This window comes from Zonotrichia albicollis, chromosome 1, assembly GCF_047830755.1.
Source record: "Zonotrichia albicollis isolate bZonAlb1 chromosome 1, bZonAlb1.hap1, whole genome shotgun sequence".
Lineage (NCBI taxonomy): Eukaryota > Metazoa > Chordata > Aves > Passeriformes > Passerellidae > Zonotrichia > Zonotrichia albicollis.
In genome coordinates this window covers 153,989,590-154,008,858 of record NC_133819.1, presented here as the reverse complement: position 1 = coordinate 154,008,858, position 19,269 = coordinate 153,989,590, and the positions used below count along the sequence as shown (strand labels likewise).

At 46.7% G+C, this 19,269-nt stretch overlaps 1 protein-coding gene across 1 annotated transcript in view; it reads right to left on the bottom strand.

The window, feature by feature from the left end:
- Nucleotides 1-19,269, bottom strand: part of ARHGAP39 (Rho GTPase activating protein 39) — a 210,609-nt gene that overhangs the window by 179,898 nt on the left and 11,442 nt on the right. The window lies entirely within an intron of this gene.

The following is a 19,269-nucleotide window of genomic DNA, read 5'->3' as shown; positions in this document are numbered from 1 at the left end:
CCGGCAGCACAAAGGAGATGCAAATAAATTTGCATTTCCGAGCATCAAAGGCTCCGCGAGATCCCCGAGTACGAAAACATCTTTTCCCTGCAAGATGCCGAAGGAACGGCAGCGGGAGTGACGGGAGTGGGAGGACAGGAGAATGGGGAGGGAAAAAAAAAGAAAAAAAAAAAAAGAAAAAAGACAAAAAAGTGTGACTGTAGCAGGAGCTCGACAGTTGGAGAAATTCCAAGGGAACGGCAGAGCTTGGGCACGAGGAAAACAGTTGGGAAGATGCTGACGGGATTTTGGAGCCGGATGGGGGTTGGGATCTGCTCCCAGGGAACGGGGGAGGAGGGGAAACGGCCTCAGGATGTGCCAGGGGAGGTTTAGGTTGGATATTGGGAATATTCGGGATGTCCGGCCCTGGCACGGAGGTGGAATTCCCATCCCTGTGGATGCGGCGCTTGGGGATGTGGCCAGGGATGGCCTTGGCATTGCTGAAGGAATGGCTGGGATTCCTTGAGCATGGAAATCTTTCCCAACCCCAACAATTCCATCATTCTAAGAGAGATATTCCCACACCCAACACGAGACAATTCCAACAGGGAACAACCAAAAAACAATGGGGGAAAGAGGAGGAGGAAACTGAAAGGCTGATCCCAAAAAAATGTGGAGCAACTCCATGAAATTTTTGAGCATGGAAATCTTTCCCAACCCCAACAATTCCATCATTCCAAGAGGGATATTCCCACACCAGACACAAGACAATTCCAACAGGGAATGACCAAAAAAAAAATGGGGGGAGAAGGAAACTCAAAGGTTGATCCCAAAAAAAGGAGAAGCAACTCCGTGAAATCTTTTGAGCATGGAAATCTTTCCCAATCCCAACAATTCCATCATTTTAAGGGGGATATTCCAACACCTGATATGAGACAATTCCAACAGGGAATGACCAAAAAATGAGGGAGGGAGGAGGAGGAAACGCAAAGGTTGATCCCAAAAAAAATGAGAAAAAAGGAGGAGAAACTCCATGAAATCTTTGAGCATGGAAATCTTTCCCAACCCCAACGATTCCATCATTCTAAGGGGGATATTCAAACACCCGACACGAGAAAATTCCAACAGGGAATGACCAAAAAATGATGGAGGGAGCAGGAGGAAACTCAAAGGCTGATCCCAAAAAAATGAGGAGCAACTCCATAAAATTTTTGAGCATGGAAATCTTTCCCAACCCCAACAATTACATTATTCTAAGAGAGATATTCAAACACCTGACATGAGGCAATTCCAACAGGGAGAGACCAAAAAACGATGGGAATAAGAGGAGGAAACTCAAAGGTTGATCCCAAAAAAAGGAGAAGCAACTCCGTGAAATCTTTGAGCATGGAAATATTTCCCAACCCCAAAATTCCATCATTTTAAGGGGCATATTCCAACAACCGACACGAGATAATTCCAACAGGGAATGACCAAAAAAAATGGGGGGAGGAGGAAACTCAAAGGTTGATCCCAAAAAAAAGGAGAAGCAACTCCGTGAAATCTTTTGAGCATGGAAATCTTTCCCAACCCCAAAATTCCATCATTTTAAGGGGGATATTCCAACACCCAACATGAGACAATTCCAACAGGGAGAGACCAAAAAATGATGGAGGGAGGAGGAGGAAACTCAAAGGTTGATCCCAAAAAAATGAGAAAAAAGGAGGAGAAACTCCATGAAATCTTTGAGCATGGAAATCTTTCCCAACCCCAACGATTCCATCATTCTAAGGGGGATATTCCAACACCCAACATGAGACAATTCCAACAGGGAATGACCAAAAAACGATGGGGGGAGGAGGAGGAGGAAAATCAAAGGTTGATCCCAAAAAATGAGAAAAAAGGAGGAGAAACTCCGTGAAATCTTTGAGCATGGAAATATTTCCCAACCCCAACGATTCCATCATTCCAAGAGGGATATTCCAACACCTGATACGAGACACTTCCAACCGGGAGCGACCAAAAAAAAGTTGGGGGGAGGAGGAGGAAACTTAAAGGTTGATCCCAAAAAAAGGAGAAGCAACTCCATAAAATTTTTGAGCATGGAAATATTTCCCAACCCCAACAATTCCATCATTCTAAGAGAGATATTCCAACACCTGACACGAGACAATTCCAACAGGGAACGACCAAAAAATGATGGGAGGAGGAGGAAACTCAAAGGCTGATCCCAAAAAAATGAGAAAAAAGGAAGAGAAACTCCGTGAAATCTTTGAGCATGGAAATCTTTCACAACCCCAACAATTCCATCATTCCAAGAGGGATATTCCAACACCTGATACGAGACAATTCCAACAGGGAATGACCAAAAAATGATAGAGGGAGGAGGAGGAAACTCAAAGGCTGATCCCAAAAAAATGAGGAGCAACTCCATAAAAATTTGAGCATGGAAATCTTTCCCAACCCCAACAATTACATTATTCTAAGAGAGATATTCAAACACCCGACACAAGACAATTCCAACAGGGAGAGACCAAAAAACGATGGGGGGGAAGAGGAGGAGGAAACTCAAAGACTGATCCCAAAAAAATGAGGAGCAACTCCATGAAATCTTTGAGCATGGAAATCTTTCCCAACCCAAATGATTCCATAATTCCAAGAGGGATATTCCAACACCTGATATGAGACAATTCCAACAGGGAGAGACCAAAAAACGATGGGAGGAGGAGGAAACGCAAAGGTTGATCCCAAAAAAATGAGAAAAAAGGAGGAGCACCTCCGTGAAACACCTGTGGATGGAGTTTGCACATCCCTGCAGCTCCAGGAGCTCCGTGAAAAGAGGGATAATTTTGGTGCTTCTGCAGCTTTCCGACAGAATTCCGAGCCTCTCCTCGCGGGGATGGAGGAGTTTCTGCCGGAGCCGTGAAGGAGGACGCGGAAGGTGTGAAAAAAGCGAGCGAGGGGAAATGGAGCAGAAGGAAAACGTGAGAAACAAAGGCAGGAGGGGGCAAATTTTTCCAGCGAATTCCCACAAGGCTTCCCAATAAAATTTCTCAGACCTTCCAGGCCTGTTAAAAAGTCTGGGATAGCCGGGAAAATCCTGGTTTAGTGGCCGTGTGTTCCACAGGGAGGAGGAGAACCAAGGCACGAGTAGAACGTTCAGGCTGATGGCCTTGGAAGGGGAAAGATGAGGAGAAGGAAAAAACACTTCCAAAATCCCCCAAAAATGAGGCAAAATGAGGTTTTCAGGGAGATGGAGCCTGGGAATGATGGGGAGTTGAAGAAAATTGAGTAATTATAAAAAAAAAAAATCAGAATGAGGTTTTTAGGGAGATGGGGCCCAGGAATGATGGGGAGTTGAAGAAAGTTGAATAATTCCAAAATAAATTAAAAAAAGAGTCGGGATGAGGTTTTTAGGGAGATGGAGCCCAGGAATGATGGGGAGTTGAAGAAAGTTGAACAATTCCAAAATAAATTTAAAAAAAGTCAGAATGAGGTTTTCAGGGAGATGGAGCCCAGAAATGATGGGGAGTTGAAGAAAGTTGATTAATTCCAAAATAAATTTTAAAAAAAGTCAGAATGAGGTTTTTAGGGAGATGGAGCCTGGGAATGATGGGGAGTTGAAGAAAATTGAATAATTAAAAAAAAAAAGTCGGGATGAGGTTTTTAGGGAGATGGAGCCTGGGAATGATGGGGAGTTGAAGAAAATTAAATAATTAAAAAAAAAAAAAAGTCAGAATGAGGTTTTTAGGGAGATGGAGCCTGGGAATGATGGGGAGTTGAAGAAAATTGAATTAAAAAAAAAATTTAAAAAGTCAGAATGAGGTTTTTAGGGAGATGGAGCCCAGGAATGATGGGGAGTTGAAGAAAGTTGAATAATTCCAAAATAAATTTAAAAAAGAGTTGGAATGAGGTTTTTAGGGAGATGGAGCCTGGGAATGATGGGGAGTTGAAGAAAGTTGAATAATTCCAAAATAAATTAAAAAAAGAGTTGGAATGAGGTTTTCAGGGAGATGGAGCCCGGGAATGATGGGGAGTTGAAGAAAATTGAGTAATTATTAAAAAAAAAAAATCAGAATGAGGTTTTTAGGGAGATGGGGCCCAGGAATGATGGGGAGTTGAAGAAAATTGAATAATTTCAAAATAAATAAAAAAAAGAGTCGGAATGAGGTTTTTAGGGAGATGAAGCACAGGAATGATGGGGAGTTGAAGAAAATTAAATAATTAAAAAAAAAATGGGGAGTTGAAGAAAAAAGAATAATTAAAAAAAAAAAAAAGTCAGAATGAGGTTTTTAGGGAGATGGAGCCCAGGAATGATGGGGAGTTGAAGAAAATTGAATAAAAAAAAATTTTAAAAAGTCAGAATGAGGTTTTAAGGAAAAGGAGCCCAGGAATGATGGGGAGTTGAAGAAAGTTGAATAATTCCAAAATAAATTTTAAAACAGTCAGAATGAGGTTTTTAGGGAGATGGAGCCTGGGAATGATGGGGAGTTGAAGAAAATTGAATAATTCCAAAATAAATTTTAAAAAAAGTCAGAATGAGGTTTTTAGGGAGATGGAGCCTGGGAATGATGGGGAGTTGAAGCAAATTGAAAAATTGGTTGGGATTGTTAATACCTTCCTATAAATAAATATCATGGGATGGTTTGGGTGGGAAGAGACCTTCGGGATCATCCAGCCCCACCCCATGCCATGGGCATGGAAGTTTTTCCCAGATTCCCAGAATCTCATCCCATGGGATAATGGACCTTCCTCTATCCCAGGTTGCTCCAACTTTGCCTTGGACACTTCCAGGGATGGGGTGGCCACAGATTATCCTGGAATTCCATCCCAGGCCTCACCACCCTCACAGCCAGGAATTCCTTCCCAGTATCCCATCCATCCCTGCCTTCTGGGAGTGGGAAGCCATTCCCAATGTCTTATCCCTCCATTCAATGTCCAAATTCCCTCTCCAGCTCTCCAGGAGCACCTTTACACTCTGGAAGGAGCTCTGAGGTCTCCTTGGAGCCTCCTCTTTTCCAAGCTGGACATTCCCAGCTCTCCCAGCCCTTGGAGCATCTCCTGGATTTGCTCCAACAGATCCAAGCCTGCCTTGAGACAAACAGCAAAGGAAAGGAGGGGAAGAGCAGACACGATAAATCAGATTTTTGTCTCATCCCCTTTAAAATCAGGTGCCCTGGAAGTCATCACGGAGCTGTCAGGATGATTAATCCCTATTTTTCCACCGCCGGAGCGGGAGAACGATTGCTGGGCTGGCAAGTGGGAAAGCCAAGGGAAGAAGGAGCCGGGTGCGTGTGGGAGAGAAGCGCTCCGGAGGCAGCTGGGATGAGGAGCTGACTCAAAACTTTGGGATTTGCGGTTGGAGCTGCAGACGGGAGCCGAAAACGTAGGAGAAACTGTTGTGGGATAATCAGGCGGCGGAACAAGGGAATACCTGCGGCACCAGTCGAGCCGGGAGCTGCCGCTTTGCATGAGGAATATTTAAATGAGGATTTTTTCCCCCGGTCTTTAGGGCTCAAAGCAGGGTTTTAAACCAGTCTGGGGAGGTTTAGGAGCTGGGAACTCAAGTCTTCCCAAGGAAGAATATTTTGGAACAGAAGTCAGGGTGGTCTTGGGTGTTCCATGAAGAGAATCCAGAAAATAAAAATATTTTTAGGAATTCTGACGGTGCCGGGGCTACTCTACAGAAAAGATCCCATTTCCATCACCCACACTCCATCCAAAATGGAATTATTCCCTGCTTTAAGGCCAGCAATTTGATTTTAAGAGTAAAATTATTCCTTCCCCATATTCCCAAGGTTTCCCAGCTCCCAGCACCCCAAAACAAAGGGTGAGAATCACGGAAAGATTCTCAGAGGCACGGAATCAAAACCATGGAATAACCTCAGCTAATCCCCATGGATTGTCGAGTCCTGCATGGGACCACGCCCAAAATCCCACCATATCCTAGAGAGCCTTTTCCAAAGGGTTCTTGGACCAGGAATCCACCACTCTGGAGAACAAAACAGGAGAGAAACCACCATGGAAAGGGGAAGAGTTTCCTCCAGCCCACCCATCACCCACATCTTGGAAGCTGTGGACTGGAAAAACAGGGAATTATTACCAGGAAAACGATTCTTTTTTTTTTTTTTTTTTTGCAATGTCATTTTTGGAACAGCAACGCCGGGAATGGTTTTACCTGTCACGGCAATTTTGGCACAATAGCAAGAACTTGCAGCAATTAGGATCTGCTTTTATTACAGCAGGAAGAACAAATGGCCCAAATCCCAACTCCCACGCCCTCTCCCAAAAATGGGTGAGGTGACCAAATCCTCCTCCTGAACCTGCTCCCCTTTGAATTCCGGCCCTTCCCAACCCTTTGTGAGAGCTCACAGCGGCCTCCTTTCCAAATAATAGGTGCCTGGAACAAAGCAGCTGGAAGGTTTGATTATTCCAAATCAAATCGGGCTCCTGGCCCCTGTGGGAGAGCAGAAAATTTCCCTCCTTATCCGTGTCGGAGCTGCCGAGGGAAAATAGGGTAGAGGAAATGCAGGGATCCCTCTGAAAAATCACGGGAAAAGCAGGTAACCAGGTTAAGGGGATGCTGCATCACGGAATTTTCACGGATGACGGGGGAATTTGGAGGATTTAACGCGATTCCCGAGGGTTGGAGCTGGATGTGGCTGAGTCACAGGGCGAGGTGGAGAGGGGGGGATTTTCATGGAAAGGCTCCTCCTCAAAGAACCCGGAATGCTTCCTGTGGTTAAACAAAGTTTGAGGAGCTGCTCAAACCAGCAGGTCCTGCGTGCTCACAGCCTTTAATTCCCACTAATTCCACCCTCAGAGACATTTGGGAGCTCATCCCGAAACGACAGAGCCGAGCTGGGCCCTTGAACCCAAGCAGCAAGGCCCGGAGATAAGGCCGGAATCAGCCAGGCCTGCAATTTGCCGGCTGATTAAAACCCTCAGAGCAGCAGGGAAATTAGGGAAATCATCCCCCAGACACTCCAAGGAACCACACCGGCTGCCTCCCGGGATAAACGATCCCATCCCAACGTTTGGGGGGGTGGCAGTGGTTGTTTGGGAATGGGCGAGACGAGGTTGGAGCCTCCGGGCCTCGCCGGGCCTGTCTGGCGCGGGGACTCGCCCCAGTGAGCTCACCGGGAATGTTTCCTGCCACAGATTGTCCAAAAAAGTTGTTTATCCCAAATTTTGAGCCGCTTGGGATGTTCTCCAAGTGTGCTGAGTGTCCGTGGAGAAGGTCCACAGCCAGCTGGACCTTGGCCATAAAATGGCCACAGCTCCGAGGTGTTGGATGGGGAGCTGATCTCGTTATGCAGGAGGATCCTCCTTCCAGAGTGGCACCAGCAGGATAAAATTCCAGAATGGAATTTTATTGGGTCGGAAAGGACCTGCGAGACCATCCAGTTCCAACCCCCTGCCTTGGAAAACTTCCAAAATCCCTGATTACTCCAAGCACCATCCGAGCTGGCCGTGGACACTTCCAGGGATGGGGCAGCCACAGATTCTCTGGGAATTCCATTCCAGGCCTCACCACCCTCACAAGGCAGAATTCCTTCCCAATATCCCATCTATCCCTGCCCTCTGGAAGCCATTCCCAGTGTCCTGTCCCTCCATCCCGGGTCCCAAATCCCTCTCCAGCTCTCCTGGAGCCCCTTTAGGCACTGGAAAGGTTCTGAGCTCTCCCTGGATCCTTCCCTTCTCCAGGATGACATTCCCAGCTCTCCCAGCCTGGCTCCAACACGATCCAAGTTTTTCAAGGAAAGGAAAATCAATCCCAACCCTCGAGGCCTTCCCAGCTGAGACCCTCCAAACCCAAAAATTTGGGCAGAAACTCATCAAGAGCAGAACAAAATTCCAGAATGGATTGGGTCAGAAAGGACCTTCCAGACCATCCAGTTCCAACTCCCTGCCTTGGAAAACTTCCAAAATTCCTGGTTGCTCCAAGCTGGCCTTGGACATTTCCAGGGATGGGGCAGACAGAAATTCCCTGGGAATTCCATTCCAGGCCTCACCACCCTCACAAGGCAGAATTCCTTCCCAATATCCCATCTATCCCTGCCCTCTGGAAGCCATTCCCAGTGTCCTGTCCCTCCATCCCTTGTCCCAAATCCCTCTCCAGCTCTCCTGGAGCCCCTTCAGGCACTGGAAAGGTTCTGAGCTCTCCCTGGATCCTTCCCTTCTCCAGGATGACATTCCCAGCTCTCCCAGCCTGGCTCCAACACGATCCAATTTTTTCAAGGAAAGGAAAATCAATCCCAACCCTCAAGGCCTTCCCAGCTGAGACCCTTCAAACCCAAACATTTGAGCAGAAACTCATCAAGCACCACCCAACACCCCTGCTCAGAAACCGAGGTAAAAATTCCAGGATAACACAGCATTCCAAGATCCCTGGATTCCAACCCCGAGGAAAAAACCTCTCCCAACTGCCTGGGCAACAAATTCCCAGGGAAAAGAGGAATTGCCAGATATTTCCACGCTCTGAGGGCGTTTCCATCCTCCAGGCAACGCCTCCGTTGGGTTCCTCACCCAGCGGTGCCCACCCGGCTCAATTCCGCCTTTCCGGACACGGATTCCTCGGAGCGACGCCGGAGCCAGAGGGAATCTCATCTGCCAATCTCCAGGTCAACGATGCGTGCTCGTGGAAGCTGCGGTTGGAAAGTGCTGCTAAAAACGAGGGAAAGACCACGAGGCGAGCAGGAAAATTCCTTAAACACCGAGATTTGGGGATTTGGGGTTCGTTTTGGATTTTGGAAGCTACGATTGGAAACTGCAGCTAAAAACGAGACAAGGCAAGCAGGAAAATTCCTTAAACACCAGGATTTGGGGTTTGTTTTGGATTTTGGAAGCTACGGTTGGAAAGTGCAGCTAAAAACGAGGGAAGATGTTGGGACGAGCTTTCCAGCCTAAAAAATTCCTTAAACACCAAGATTTGGGGTTTGTTTTGGGTTTTGGAAGCTACAGTTGGAAAGTGCAGCTAAAAACAAAGGAAAGACGATGAGGCAAGCAGGAAAATTCCTTAAACATCAAGATTTGGGGATTTGGGGTTTGTTTTGGATTTTGGAAGCTAGGGTTGAAAACTGCAGCTAAAAATGAGGGAAAGACAATGAGGCGGGCAGGAAAATTCTTTAAACATCAAGATTTGGGGATTTGGGGTTTGTTTTGGATTTTGGAAGCTACGGTTGAAAAGTGCAGCTAAAAACGAGACAAGGCGAGCAGGAAAATTCCTTAAACATCAAGATTTGGGGATTTGGGGTTCGTTTTCGGTTTTGGAAGCTACGGTTGAAAACTGCATTTAAAAATGAGGGAAAGACCACGAGGCGAGCAGGAAAATTCCTTAAACACCAGGATTTGGGGTTCGTTTTAGATTTTGGAAGCTATGGTTGAAAAGTGCAGCTAAAAACAAGGGAAGATGTTGAGACGAGCTTTCCAGCCTAAAAAATTCCTTAAACACCAAGATTTGGGGATTTGGGGTTTGTTTTGGATTTTGGAAGCTACGGTTGAAAAGTGCTGCTAAAAATGAGGAAAGATGTTGAGACGAGCTTTCCAGCCTAAAAAATTCCTTAAACACCAAGATTTGGGGTTCGTTTTGGGGTTTTGGGGTTTTTTTTTTTTAGGATGTTTTTTATTTGCTCTCCTCACTCGCACCCAGGTGAGGGTGAGACGGAAATTTGGGATAAAAAAGCCCCGATTTGAGGTGGGGAACGAGGAGACATCTCCTAAATCAGGGTCCCGATGAGATCCGCCCACTCCTCCCTTTTTTTTCTCCTTTGAAAAGCGACAAAATTCAAATCCCTGGCGGATTTAAATAGAAATCAAATTAACCATGAAGAGCCAAAGCAACTCCGTGATGGTCCAGCCATCGCTGGGCGCTCTCAGAAACCTTTTTATAAAAACATTTTCCTCCCTCCTTGCACGACGAGCAAATTGAAGCAACAAATCAATACCGAGGGAGCTCCAAAACCCAAATCTTACTCCGGCTGCATTAAAAACGTTCTTGGAGTGCCAAGGGCTGAATATTTTAAATTATTCTTCCTCCTCCTCCAGCTGACACAAGAGTTCCTGAGTCAGATGTGGGAAAAAACCCAAATCTGAGCATGATCTCCGAGTATTTTTGCCTTTTGGAGCAGTTCAAGGCCTTTTTGGGGGATAAAAGGGAATTTGTCAAGGGGAAGCGAACCGAAAACTGGGAAAGGGATAAGCGCAGCACATGGAGCAAGCTGGAAGAGTTTCCATTTAAATTGAGGAATAGGGGGAAAAGGAATTCCTTGGAAATTTTGGTGGATTAAAGGGTTGGAAACCCAACTGGAGCTTCTCCCTCTGATTTAGAACAGACAAGGAGAGATCCCACATCCTTTTATCATCCCTATTTCTGCATCCCGGGATTTTTAACTGGATTTCTCCTGATCTCCTGCACCAGACAGATCCTGCCTCAAACGGATTCTGAGTTAAGGCCTCGTTATTGTTCCCAGCCCAAAATATTCCTGATTCTCCCTGTGCCAAAAATTCCAGGAGCAGTTTTCCCAAAATCCAGCCTAAACCTGGAGTTTTCCCTCATCCTGTCCCTTTTCCCCTGGGAGCAGATCCCAACCCCCAGCCAGCTCCAATATTCCCAAATGTTCTCCTCGTGCCCAAGCTCTACTTGGAATTTCTCCAAATGTGGAGCTCCTGCTACCGTCACACTTTTTGTCCTTTTTTCCCCCAATTCTCCCACACTTTTCGCCTTTTTTTTAGGGGATAAAAGGGAATTTGTCAAGGGGAAGCGAACCGAAAACTGGGAAAGGGATAAGCGCAGCACACGGAGCAAGCTGGAAGAGTTTCCATTTAAATTGAGAATTAGGGGGAAAAAAGAATTCCTTGGAAATATGTTTTGGTGGATTAAAGGGTTGGAAACCCAACTGGAGCTTCTCCCTCTGATTTAGAAGCAGACAAGGAGAGATCCCACATCCTTTTATCATTCCTATTTCTGCATCCCGGGATTTTTAACTGGATTTCTCCTGATCTCCTGCACCAGACAGATCCTGCCTCAAATGGATTCTGAGTTAAGGCCTCGTTATCGTTCCCAGCCAAAATATTCCTGATTCTCCCTGTGCCAGAAATTCCAGGAGGAGTTTTCCCAAAATCCAGCCTAAACCTGGAGTTTTCCCTCATCCTGTCCCTTTTCCCCTGGGAGCAGATCCCAACCCCCAGCCAACTCCAAAATTCCCAAATGTTCTCCTCGTGCCCAAGCCCTACTTGGAATTTCTCCAAATGTGGAGCTCCTGCTATGGTCACACTTTTTGTCCTTTTTTCCCCCAATTCTCCCACACTTTTCACCTGGTTTTTGGGGGATAAAAGGGAATTTGTCAAGGGGAAGCGAACTGAAAACTGGGACAGGGATAAGCGCAGCACACGGAGCAAGCTGGAAGAGTTTCCATTTAAATTGAGAATTAGGGGGAAAAAAGAATTCCTTGGAAATATGTTTTGGTGGATTAAAGGGTTGGAAACCCAACTGGAGCTTCTCCCTCTGATTTAGAAGCAGACAAGGAGAGATCCCACATCCTTTTATCATCCCTATTTCTGCATCCTGGGATTTTTAACTGGATTTCTCCTGATCTCCTGCACCAGACAGATCCTGCCTCAAACGGATTCTGAGTTAAGGCCTCGTTATCGTTCCCAGCCCATAATATTCCTGATTCTCCCTGTGCCAGAAATTCCAGGAGCAGTTTTCCCAAAATCCAGCCTAAACCTGGAGTTTTCCCTCATCCTGTCCCTTTTTTCCCTGGGAGCAGATCCCAATCCCCAGCCAGCTCCAAAGTTCCCAAATGTTCTCCTCGTGCCCAAGCTCTACTTGGAATTTCTCCAAATGTGGAGCTCCTGCTACCGTCACACTTTTTGTCCTTTTTTCCCCCAATTCTCCCACACTTTTCGCCTGGTTTTTGGGGGATAGAAGGGAATTTGTCAAGGGGAAGCAAAACGAAAACTGGGATAGGGATAAGCGCAGCACACGGAGCAAGCTGGAAGAGTTTCCATTTAAATTGAGGAATAGAGGGAAAAGGAATTCCTTGGAAATTTTGGTGGATTAAAGGGTTGGAAACCCAACTGGAGCTTCTCCCTCTGATTTAGAAGCAGACAAGGAGAGATCCCACATCCTTTTATCATTCCTATTTCTGCATCCCGGGATTTTTAAATGGATTTCTCCTGATCTCCTGCACCAGACAGATCCTGCCTCAAACGGATTCTGAGTTAAGGCCTCGTTATCGTCCCCAGCCCAAAATATTCCTGATTCTCCCTGTGCCAGAAATTCCAGGAGCAGTTTTCCCAAAATCCAGCCTAAACCTGGAGTTTTCCCTCATCCTGTCCCTTTTCCCCTGGGAGCAGATCCCAACCCCCAGCCAGCTCCAAAGTTCCCAAATGTTCTCCTCGTGCCCAAGCTCTACTTGGAATTTCTCCAAATGTGGAGCTCCTGCTACCATCACACTTTTTGTCCTTTTTTCCCCCAATTCTCCCACATTTTTTGCCTGGTTTTTGGGGGATAAAAGGGAATTTGTCAAAGGGAAGCGAACCGAAAACTGGGAAAGGGATAAGCGCAGCACACGGAGCAAGCTGGAAGAGTTTCCATTTAAATTGAGAATTAGGGGGAAAAAAGAATTCCTTGGAAATTTTGGTGGATTAAAGGGTTGGAAACCCAACTGGAGCTTCTCCTTCTGATTTAGAACAGACAAGGAGAGATCCCACATCCTTTTATCATTCCTATTTCTGCATCCCGGGATTTTTAACTGGATTTCTCCCGATCTCCTGCACCAGACAGATCCTGCCTCAAACGGATTCTGAGTTAAGGCCTCGTTATCGTTCCCAGCCCAAAATATTCCTGATTCTCCCTGTGCCGAAAATTCCAGGAGGAGTTTTTCCAAAATCCAGCCTAAACCTGGAGTTTTCCCTCATCCTGTCCCTTTTCCCCTGGGAGCAGATCCCAACCCCCAGCCAGCTCCAATGTTCCCAAATGTTCTCCTTGTGCCCAAGCCCTACTTGGAATTTCTCCAAATGTGGAGCTCCTGCTACGGTCAGGCTTTTTGTCCTTTTTTCCCCCAATTCTCCCACACTTTTCACCTTTTTTTTAGGGGATAAAAGGGAATTTGTCAAAGGGAAGCGAACCGAAAACTGAGGAAGGAATAAGCGCAGCACACGGAGCAAGCTGGAAGAGTTTCCATTTAAATTGAGGAATAGGAGGAAAAGGAATTCCTTGGAAATATGTTTTGGTGGAATAAAGGGTTGGAAACCCAACTGGAGCTTCTCCCTCTGATTTAGAAGCAGACAAGGAGAGATCCCACATCCTTTTATCATTCCTATTTCTGCATCCCGGGATTTTTAACTGGATTTCTCCTGATCTCCTGCACCAGACAGATCCTGCCTCAAACGGATTCTGAGTTAAGGCCTCGTTATCGTCCCCAGCCCAAAATATTCCTGATTCTCCCTGTGCCAGAAATTCCAGGAGGAGTTTTCCCAAAATCCGGCCTAAACCTGGAGTTTTCCCTCATCCTGTCCCTTTTCCCCAGGGAGCAGATCCCAATCCCCAGCCAGCTCCAATATTCCCAAATGTTCTCCTCGTGCCCAAGCTCTACTTGGAATTTCTCCAAATGTGGAGCTCCTGCTACCGTCACACTTTTTGTCCTTTTTTCCCCCAATTCTCCCACACTTTTCGCCTTTTTTTGGGATAAAAGGGAATTTGTCAAGGGGAAACGAACCAAAAACTGGGACAGGGATAAGCGCAGCACACGGAGCAAGCTGGAAGAGTTTCCATTTAAATTGAGGAATAGGGGGAAAAGGAATTCCTTGGAAATTTTGGTGGATTAAAGGGTTGGAAACCCAACTGGAGCTTCTCCCTCTGATTTAGAAGCAGACAAGGAGAGATCCCACATCCTTTTATCATTCCTATTTCTGCATCCCGGGATTTTTAACTGGATTTCTCCTGATCTCCTGCACCAGACAGATCCTGCTTCAAACGGATTCTGAGTTAAGGCCTCGTTATCGTTCCCAGCCAAAATATTCCTGATTCTCCCTGTGCCAAAATTTCCAGGAGGAGTTTTCCCAAAATCCAGCCTAAACCTGGAATTTTCCCTCATCCTGTCCCTTTTCCCCTGGGAGCAGATCCCAACCCCCAGCCAGCTCCAAAGTTCCCAAATGTTCTCCTTGTGCCCAAGCCCTACTTGGAATTTCTCCAAATGTGGAGCTCCTGCTACCGTCACACTTTTTGTCCTTTTTTCCCCCAATTCTCCCACACTTTTCACCTGGTTTTTGGGGGATAAAAGGGAATTTGTCAAGGGGAAGCGAACCGAAAACTGGGATAGGGATAAGCGCAGCACACGGAGCAAGCTGGAAGAGTTTCCATTTAAATTGAGAATTAGGGGGAAAAAAGAATTCCTTGGAAATATGTTTTGGTGGATCAAAGGGTTGGAAACCCAACTGGAGCTTCTCCCTCTGATTTAGAAGCAGACAAGGAGAGATCCCACATCCTTTTATCATTCCTATTTCTGCATCCCGGGATTTTTAACTGGATTTCTCCTGATCTCCTGCACCAGACAGATCCTGCCTCAAACACATTCTCAGTTAAGGCCTCGTTATCGTTCCCAGCCCAAAATATTCCTGATTCTCCCTGTGCCAGAAATTCCAGGAGCAGTTTTCCCAAAATCCAGCCTAAACCTGGAGTTTTCCCTCATCCTGTCCCTTCTCCCCTGGGAGCAGATCCCAACCCCCAGCCAGCTCCAATATTCCCAAATGTTCTCCTCGTGCCCAAGCTCTACTTGGAATTTCTCCAAATGTGGAGCTCCTGCTACCGTCACACTTTTTGTCCTTTTTCCCCCAATTTTCCCGCCCTCCTATTCCCATCGCTTCCTCCGCCATTCCTTTGGAATCTCGCAGGGAAAAGTTGGGATGAAAAACATTTCCAGGCAGAATTTTGTCGAAAAGACAAAGGTTCATTCATGGAGAAGGATCCCAACAAAAAAATGAATCTGTCCTGGGGCATCCTCAGACGACTTTTGTGAGATCACATCCTGCCCGTTCCCTTCTCCCTGAAATGTTTGGGATGAACGACAGAACCTCTCCCAATTCCAAGCTTTCCCTTGGAATTCTCGGTTCTGTGAAGGAGCCAAAGCTGATTTTGTCAAATCACAAAATTGGGGTTTTGTTGGTGATTTGCCCCTTATCCCAAGGTTTTTCCTGTTCCTGCTCCGGAAATTCCTGCTGTAATCTTTTCTGATTTAAAAAAAAGGGATTTTTACGCATTTATCTGGCTACGAAAAACATCACCCACCATTCCTGAAGCTCCAAACAAGATTTTTCCTCAAAAAGCCTCTCTGGTCCACTCCAATTCCCACCATTTCAGGCAAATCCATAAACTCATTTATTCCTGCCCCTCCCACCCCAAATCCCTCAAAGTCTTCACCAACTCCACGACTTCCCAGGAACAACAATTCCTAAAAAACCCACAGAGGCGACACCAAATCTCCCTTAATTTCCGCGATTTAACTTTTTTTTCTGGAAAATCTCCGCATTCCGCCTAAACAGGGATTTAGGGAATGAAGCGTGGCTCGTTTTTTTTCCCTCACAACCATTCCAAACTTCCCTGGTTTTTTTTGTTTTTTTTTTTTTTATTTTTCCCGAGCCTGGCCTTCATCCCGGATCACCATCAAAGCGCCCGCACGCAAATTCCATGCGCAGCCCCGGGCGCCCTCGGCCTCCTTCGCCTCCTCTTCCCCTCTCCCCAGCTCCTGTCCCTTCGGATTAACTCCACACTCGGGAATTAATCGGGATTCTCTTCCCCCTCGCCGAGTTCCTGCTCCGAGGTCGGAGCCGGGTGAAGGTCGGGATTTTTCTCCCAAATGGGAATGAGGGGTGGGATGAGAGGGAACGGCCTCAAGTGGCGTCAGGAGAGGTTTGGTGGGATATTTTTGGGAGAATTCCCAAAATGAGCAACGGGATGAGAGGGAACGGCCACAAGGGGCGTCAGGAGAGGTTTGGTGGGATATTTTTGGGAGAATTCCCAAAATGACCACAGGGGGCGTCAGGAGAGGTTTGGTGGGATATTTTTGGGAGAATTCCCAAAAATGAGGGATGGGATGAGAGGGAACGGCCACAGGGGGCGTCAGGAGAGGTTTGGTGGGATATTTTTGGGAGAATTCCCAAAAATGAGGGATGGGATGAGAGGGAACGGCCTCAAGTGGCATCAGGAGAGGTTTGGTGGGATATTTTTGGGAGAATTCCCAAAAATGAGGGATGGGATGAGAGGGAACGGCCTCAAGTGGCGTCAGGAGAGGTTTGGTGGGATATTTTTGGGAGAATTCCCAAAATGAGAGATGGGATTAGAGGGAACGGCCTCAAGTGGCGTCAGGAGAGGTTTGGTGGGATATTTTTGGGAGAATTCCCAAAATGAGGGACGGGATGAGAGGGAACGGCCTCAAGGGGCGTCAGGAGAGGTTTGGTGGGATATTTTTGGGAGAATTCCCAAAATGAGGGATGGGGTGAGAGGGAACGGCCTCAAGGGGCGTCAGGAGAGGTTTGGTGGGATATTTTTGGGAGAATTCCCAAAATGAGGGATGGGATGAGAGGGAACGGCCTCAAGTGGCGTCAGGAGAGGTTTGGTGGGATATTTTTGGGAGAATTCCTCCTGGAAAGGGAGGAATCCAAAGGGAGGAATCCTGTCTGGGAGGGATCCCAAATCCACTTGGGGACACGGTCAATGGTGGCCTTGGGAGAGCTTAAAGCTCCTTTCCAGCCTACAAAATTCCAAGATTCTACTTTTTGCCTATAAGTCATTTATTCCTCGCTCCCCTCTCATCTTTCCCTTCCCAATCCCTGTTTTTTGACAGAGTTTTCCAGGTTTTTGCAGACCCCCTTGGATATTTGTGCCTTTCTGTTCCCGCTCTAAATCCTGCCTGAGCCAAAATTCCGTGGAGCTTTAAGTTCACAAAATCCTGGGATGGGTTGGGTTGGAAGGGGTTGGATCCGAGCCTGTTCAGCTCCAACTCCATTCCATTATCCCAGCTCCATCCAAGCTGGTCTTGGGCAATTCCAGGGATCCAGGGGCTGGGAATTCCATCCCAGTCCCTCAGAGTGAAGAATTCCTCCCCAAAATCCCACCCGACCAGTGGGAAGCCATTCCCTGGCATCCTGTCCCTTCAGCCCTTATCCCAAATCCCTCTCCAGCTCTCCTGGAGCTCTTTGAGGCGCCGGAAAAATCTCCAAGATCCCCTCAGGGCGTTCCTGAGGGTGAAAGGATTCCTGGCACCCAGGAAAATCCGAGATGAAGCAGGAAAAGAGCTCGGATCAGGGAATGTGGGCGGAGGGAGATCCGTGAGTCACCGACAGCCTCAGGTTTGCGCCCTCTGAAATTCCCTTTTCCGGGCTCTCCAGAACAAAACCGACCCCAGGGAAAAAATGTTCAAGGCACCGAAACATCCAGGCTCTCCGTTTTTTTCCAAATTTAGGAGTTTTCCATATTCTACTGAAGGGAAAGGGAACGAGGAATGGAATCGGAATTCCCGGCTTTCCAGTGGGATTTGACACCAGGGGGGACAACTCTTAAGCTCAGCCCATTCATCCCTAAAAAAATTCCTTTTATTCCACCCCTCCCCAGCTGCTCCTGGTGTTCCAGACCTTTTCCCCAAATCCATTCCATGATTCCATGATGATTCCATGATTCCATGATTCCATGATTCCATGATTCCACGATTCCATGATTAAGGAATCCACACTCCAGCACCTCAATGTCCTTTTCGTCATGAAGGGCCCAAAATCCCAATCCCAGGATTTGAGGTCCCTCGGCCCAGTGGGAATGTCACTTCCCCGATCCAGGAATTCCCAAAAAATTATCCCCCAAAAACTCATTTTTTCCCACAGTTAAAAGCCTCAAGGGAAGATGTTTGCACATGCCAAGAGTATCCCGATTTTTCTGTGATCCCAAAGGAATTCCAAAGGCCACAGATCCCTCCTGATAAGGCACTTAATGAACTGATAAGGCACTTAATGAGCTGATAAGGCCGAGGAGGAACACGTGGAATGAAGCAAATCCCACCTGTGGCTTAAAAGTCTGGATTGGGATTTTCCTGCGTGGAAAAGCATCGGGATCTGTCACCAAACCTGCTCCTCCTGCACACCCAGCTTTTCCCAAAGATTTGGGTGTATATTTCCTGTTGGGAACTTCCCAAAAAAAGAAACATTTTGGGGATTCCAGAGATGATAAATTAAGATCTTTTTTCCTCCTTGTGTAATTCCCATGGATTTTCCCACAAAAAAAAAAAAAAAAAAAAACGTTCCCAACTTCGTTCTGTGCTCCGAGCACTGCGATGAGAGGATGGAATGGAATGGGATGGAATTCCCAGAAAAGCTGGGAATTGTCCAAAGCCAGGTTGGATGGGATTGGAGCAACCTGGGATGTCCCTGCCCATGGAAGGGGGGTTGGGAATTCTTTTTAAGATCCCTTTCCAACCCATTCTTTGATCTTATTCCCAATTCCGTCCTGATAAAAATCCCAGCCGAGGGAAAAAAAAGTGGGAATTGTTCAGGTGAGCCGGAGCGTGACGGGACAGGAATAATTCCAGACTCACTTATCGGCGTTTGGAGAGTCCTGAGCACAGCAATTTCCTCAATTAAAAAAAAAAAACAAAACCCTCAGGAAATTCCTGCTAAAACAGAAAATTCCCAGACAGAAAATACGTTATCCGGATCACTGTGGAATTTTTTTGGGTTTTTTTTTAGGAGCAGCACCCACTTCCAAAAAAGAAAATCCCTGGAATGGAACCACCACGCTCCGATGTGGATCCCCCCAGGTGACTTTCAGGAGAAGAAAGGGGGAAAAGAAAAAGGCTCCCAAAAGTTTGGATTGGTTTGGAATTTTCTCCTCCCTGGCAGATCCGATGGCGCCTCCCGGAAATGTGGGAATGGGGAAGGGAACGGTCCCTGCTCCTTGGGAGAGGCAGAGGTTGCAGTGAAAATCAATTAATTCCATTCCAATTTGATGCGGAATTAATGGGAAATAAATTAATTTTTCCCAAAAAGAGGCTTTTTTCCCACGTTTTTGTTGCCCGGCTGCTCCATTGAATCCAGAGACGCTGAATTAGGGACGCACCAATCCCGAGGGAAGCCGCTCCCGTCCCCACGGGAATCAGCAATCCCAGACTTCCAACCCAGCAATGGATTCCTGATCCATTCAGGCCGGATTTAAGGAAGGAATTTATTCCAGCGAGGGTGGTGAAGGGATGGAATGGAATTCCCAGGGAATTCCATGGCTGCTCCATCCCTAGAATGATCAAGGTCAGGTTGGGAAGGGCTTGG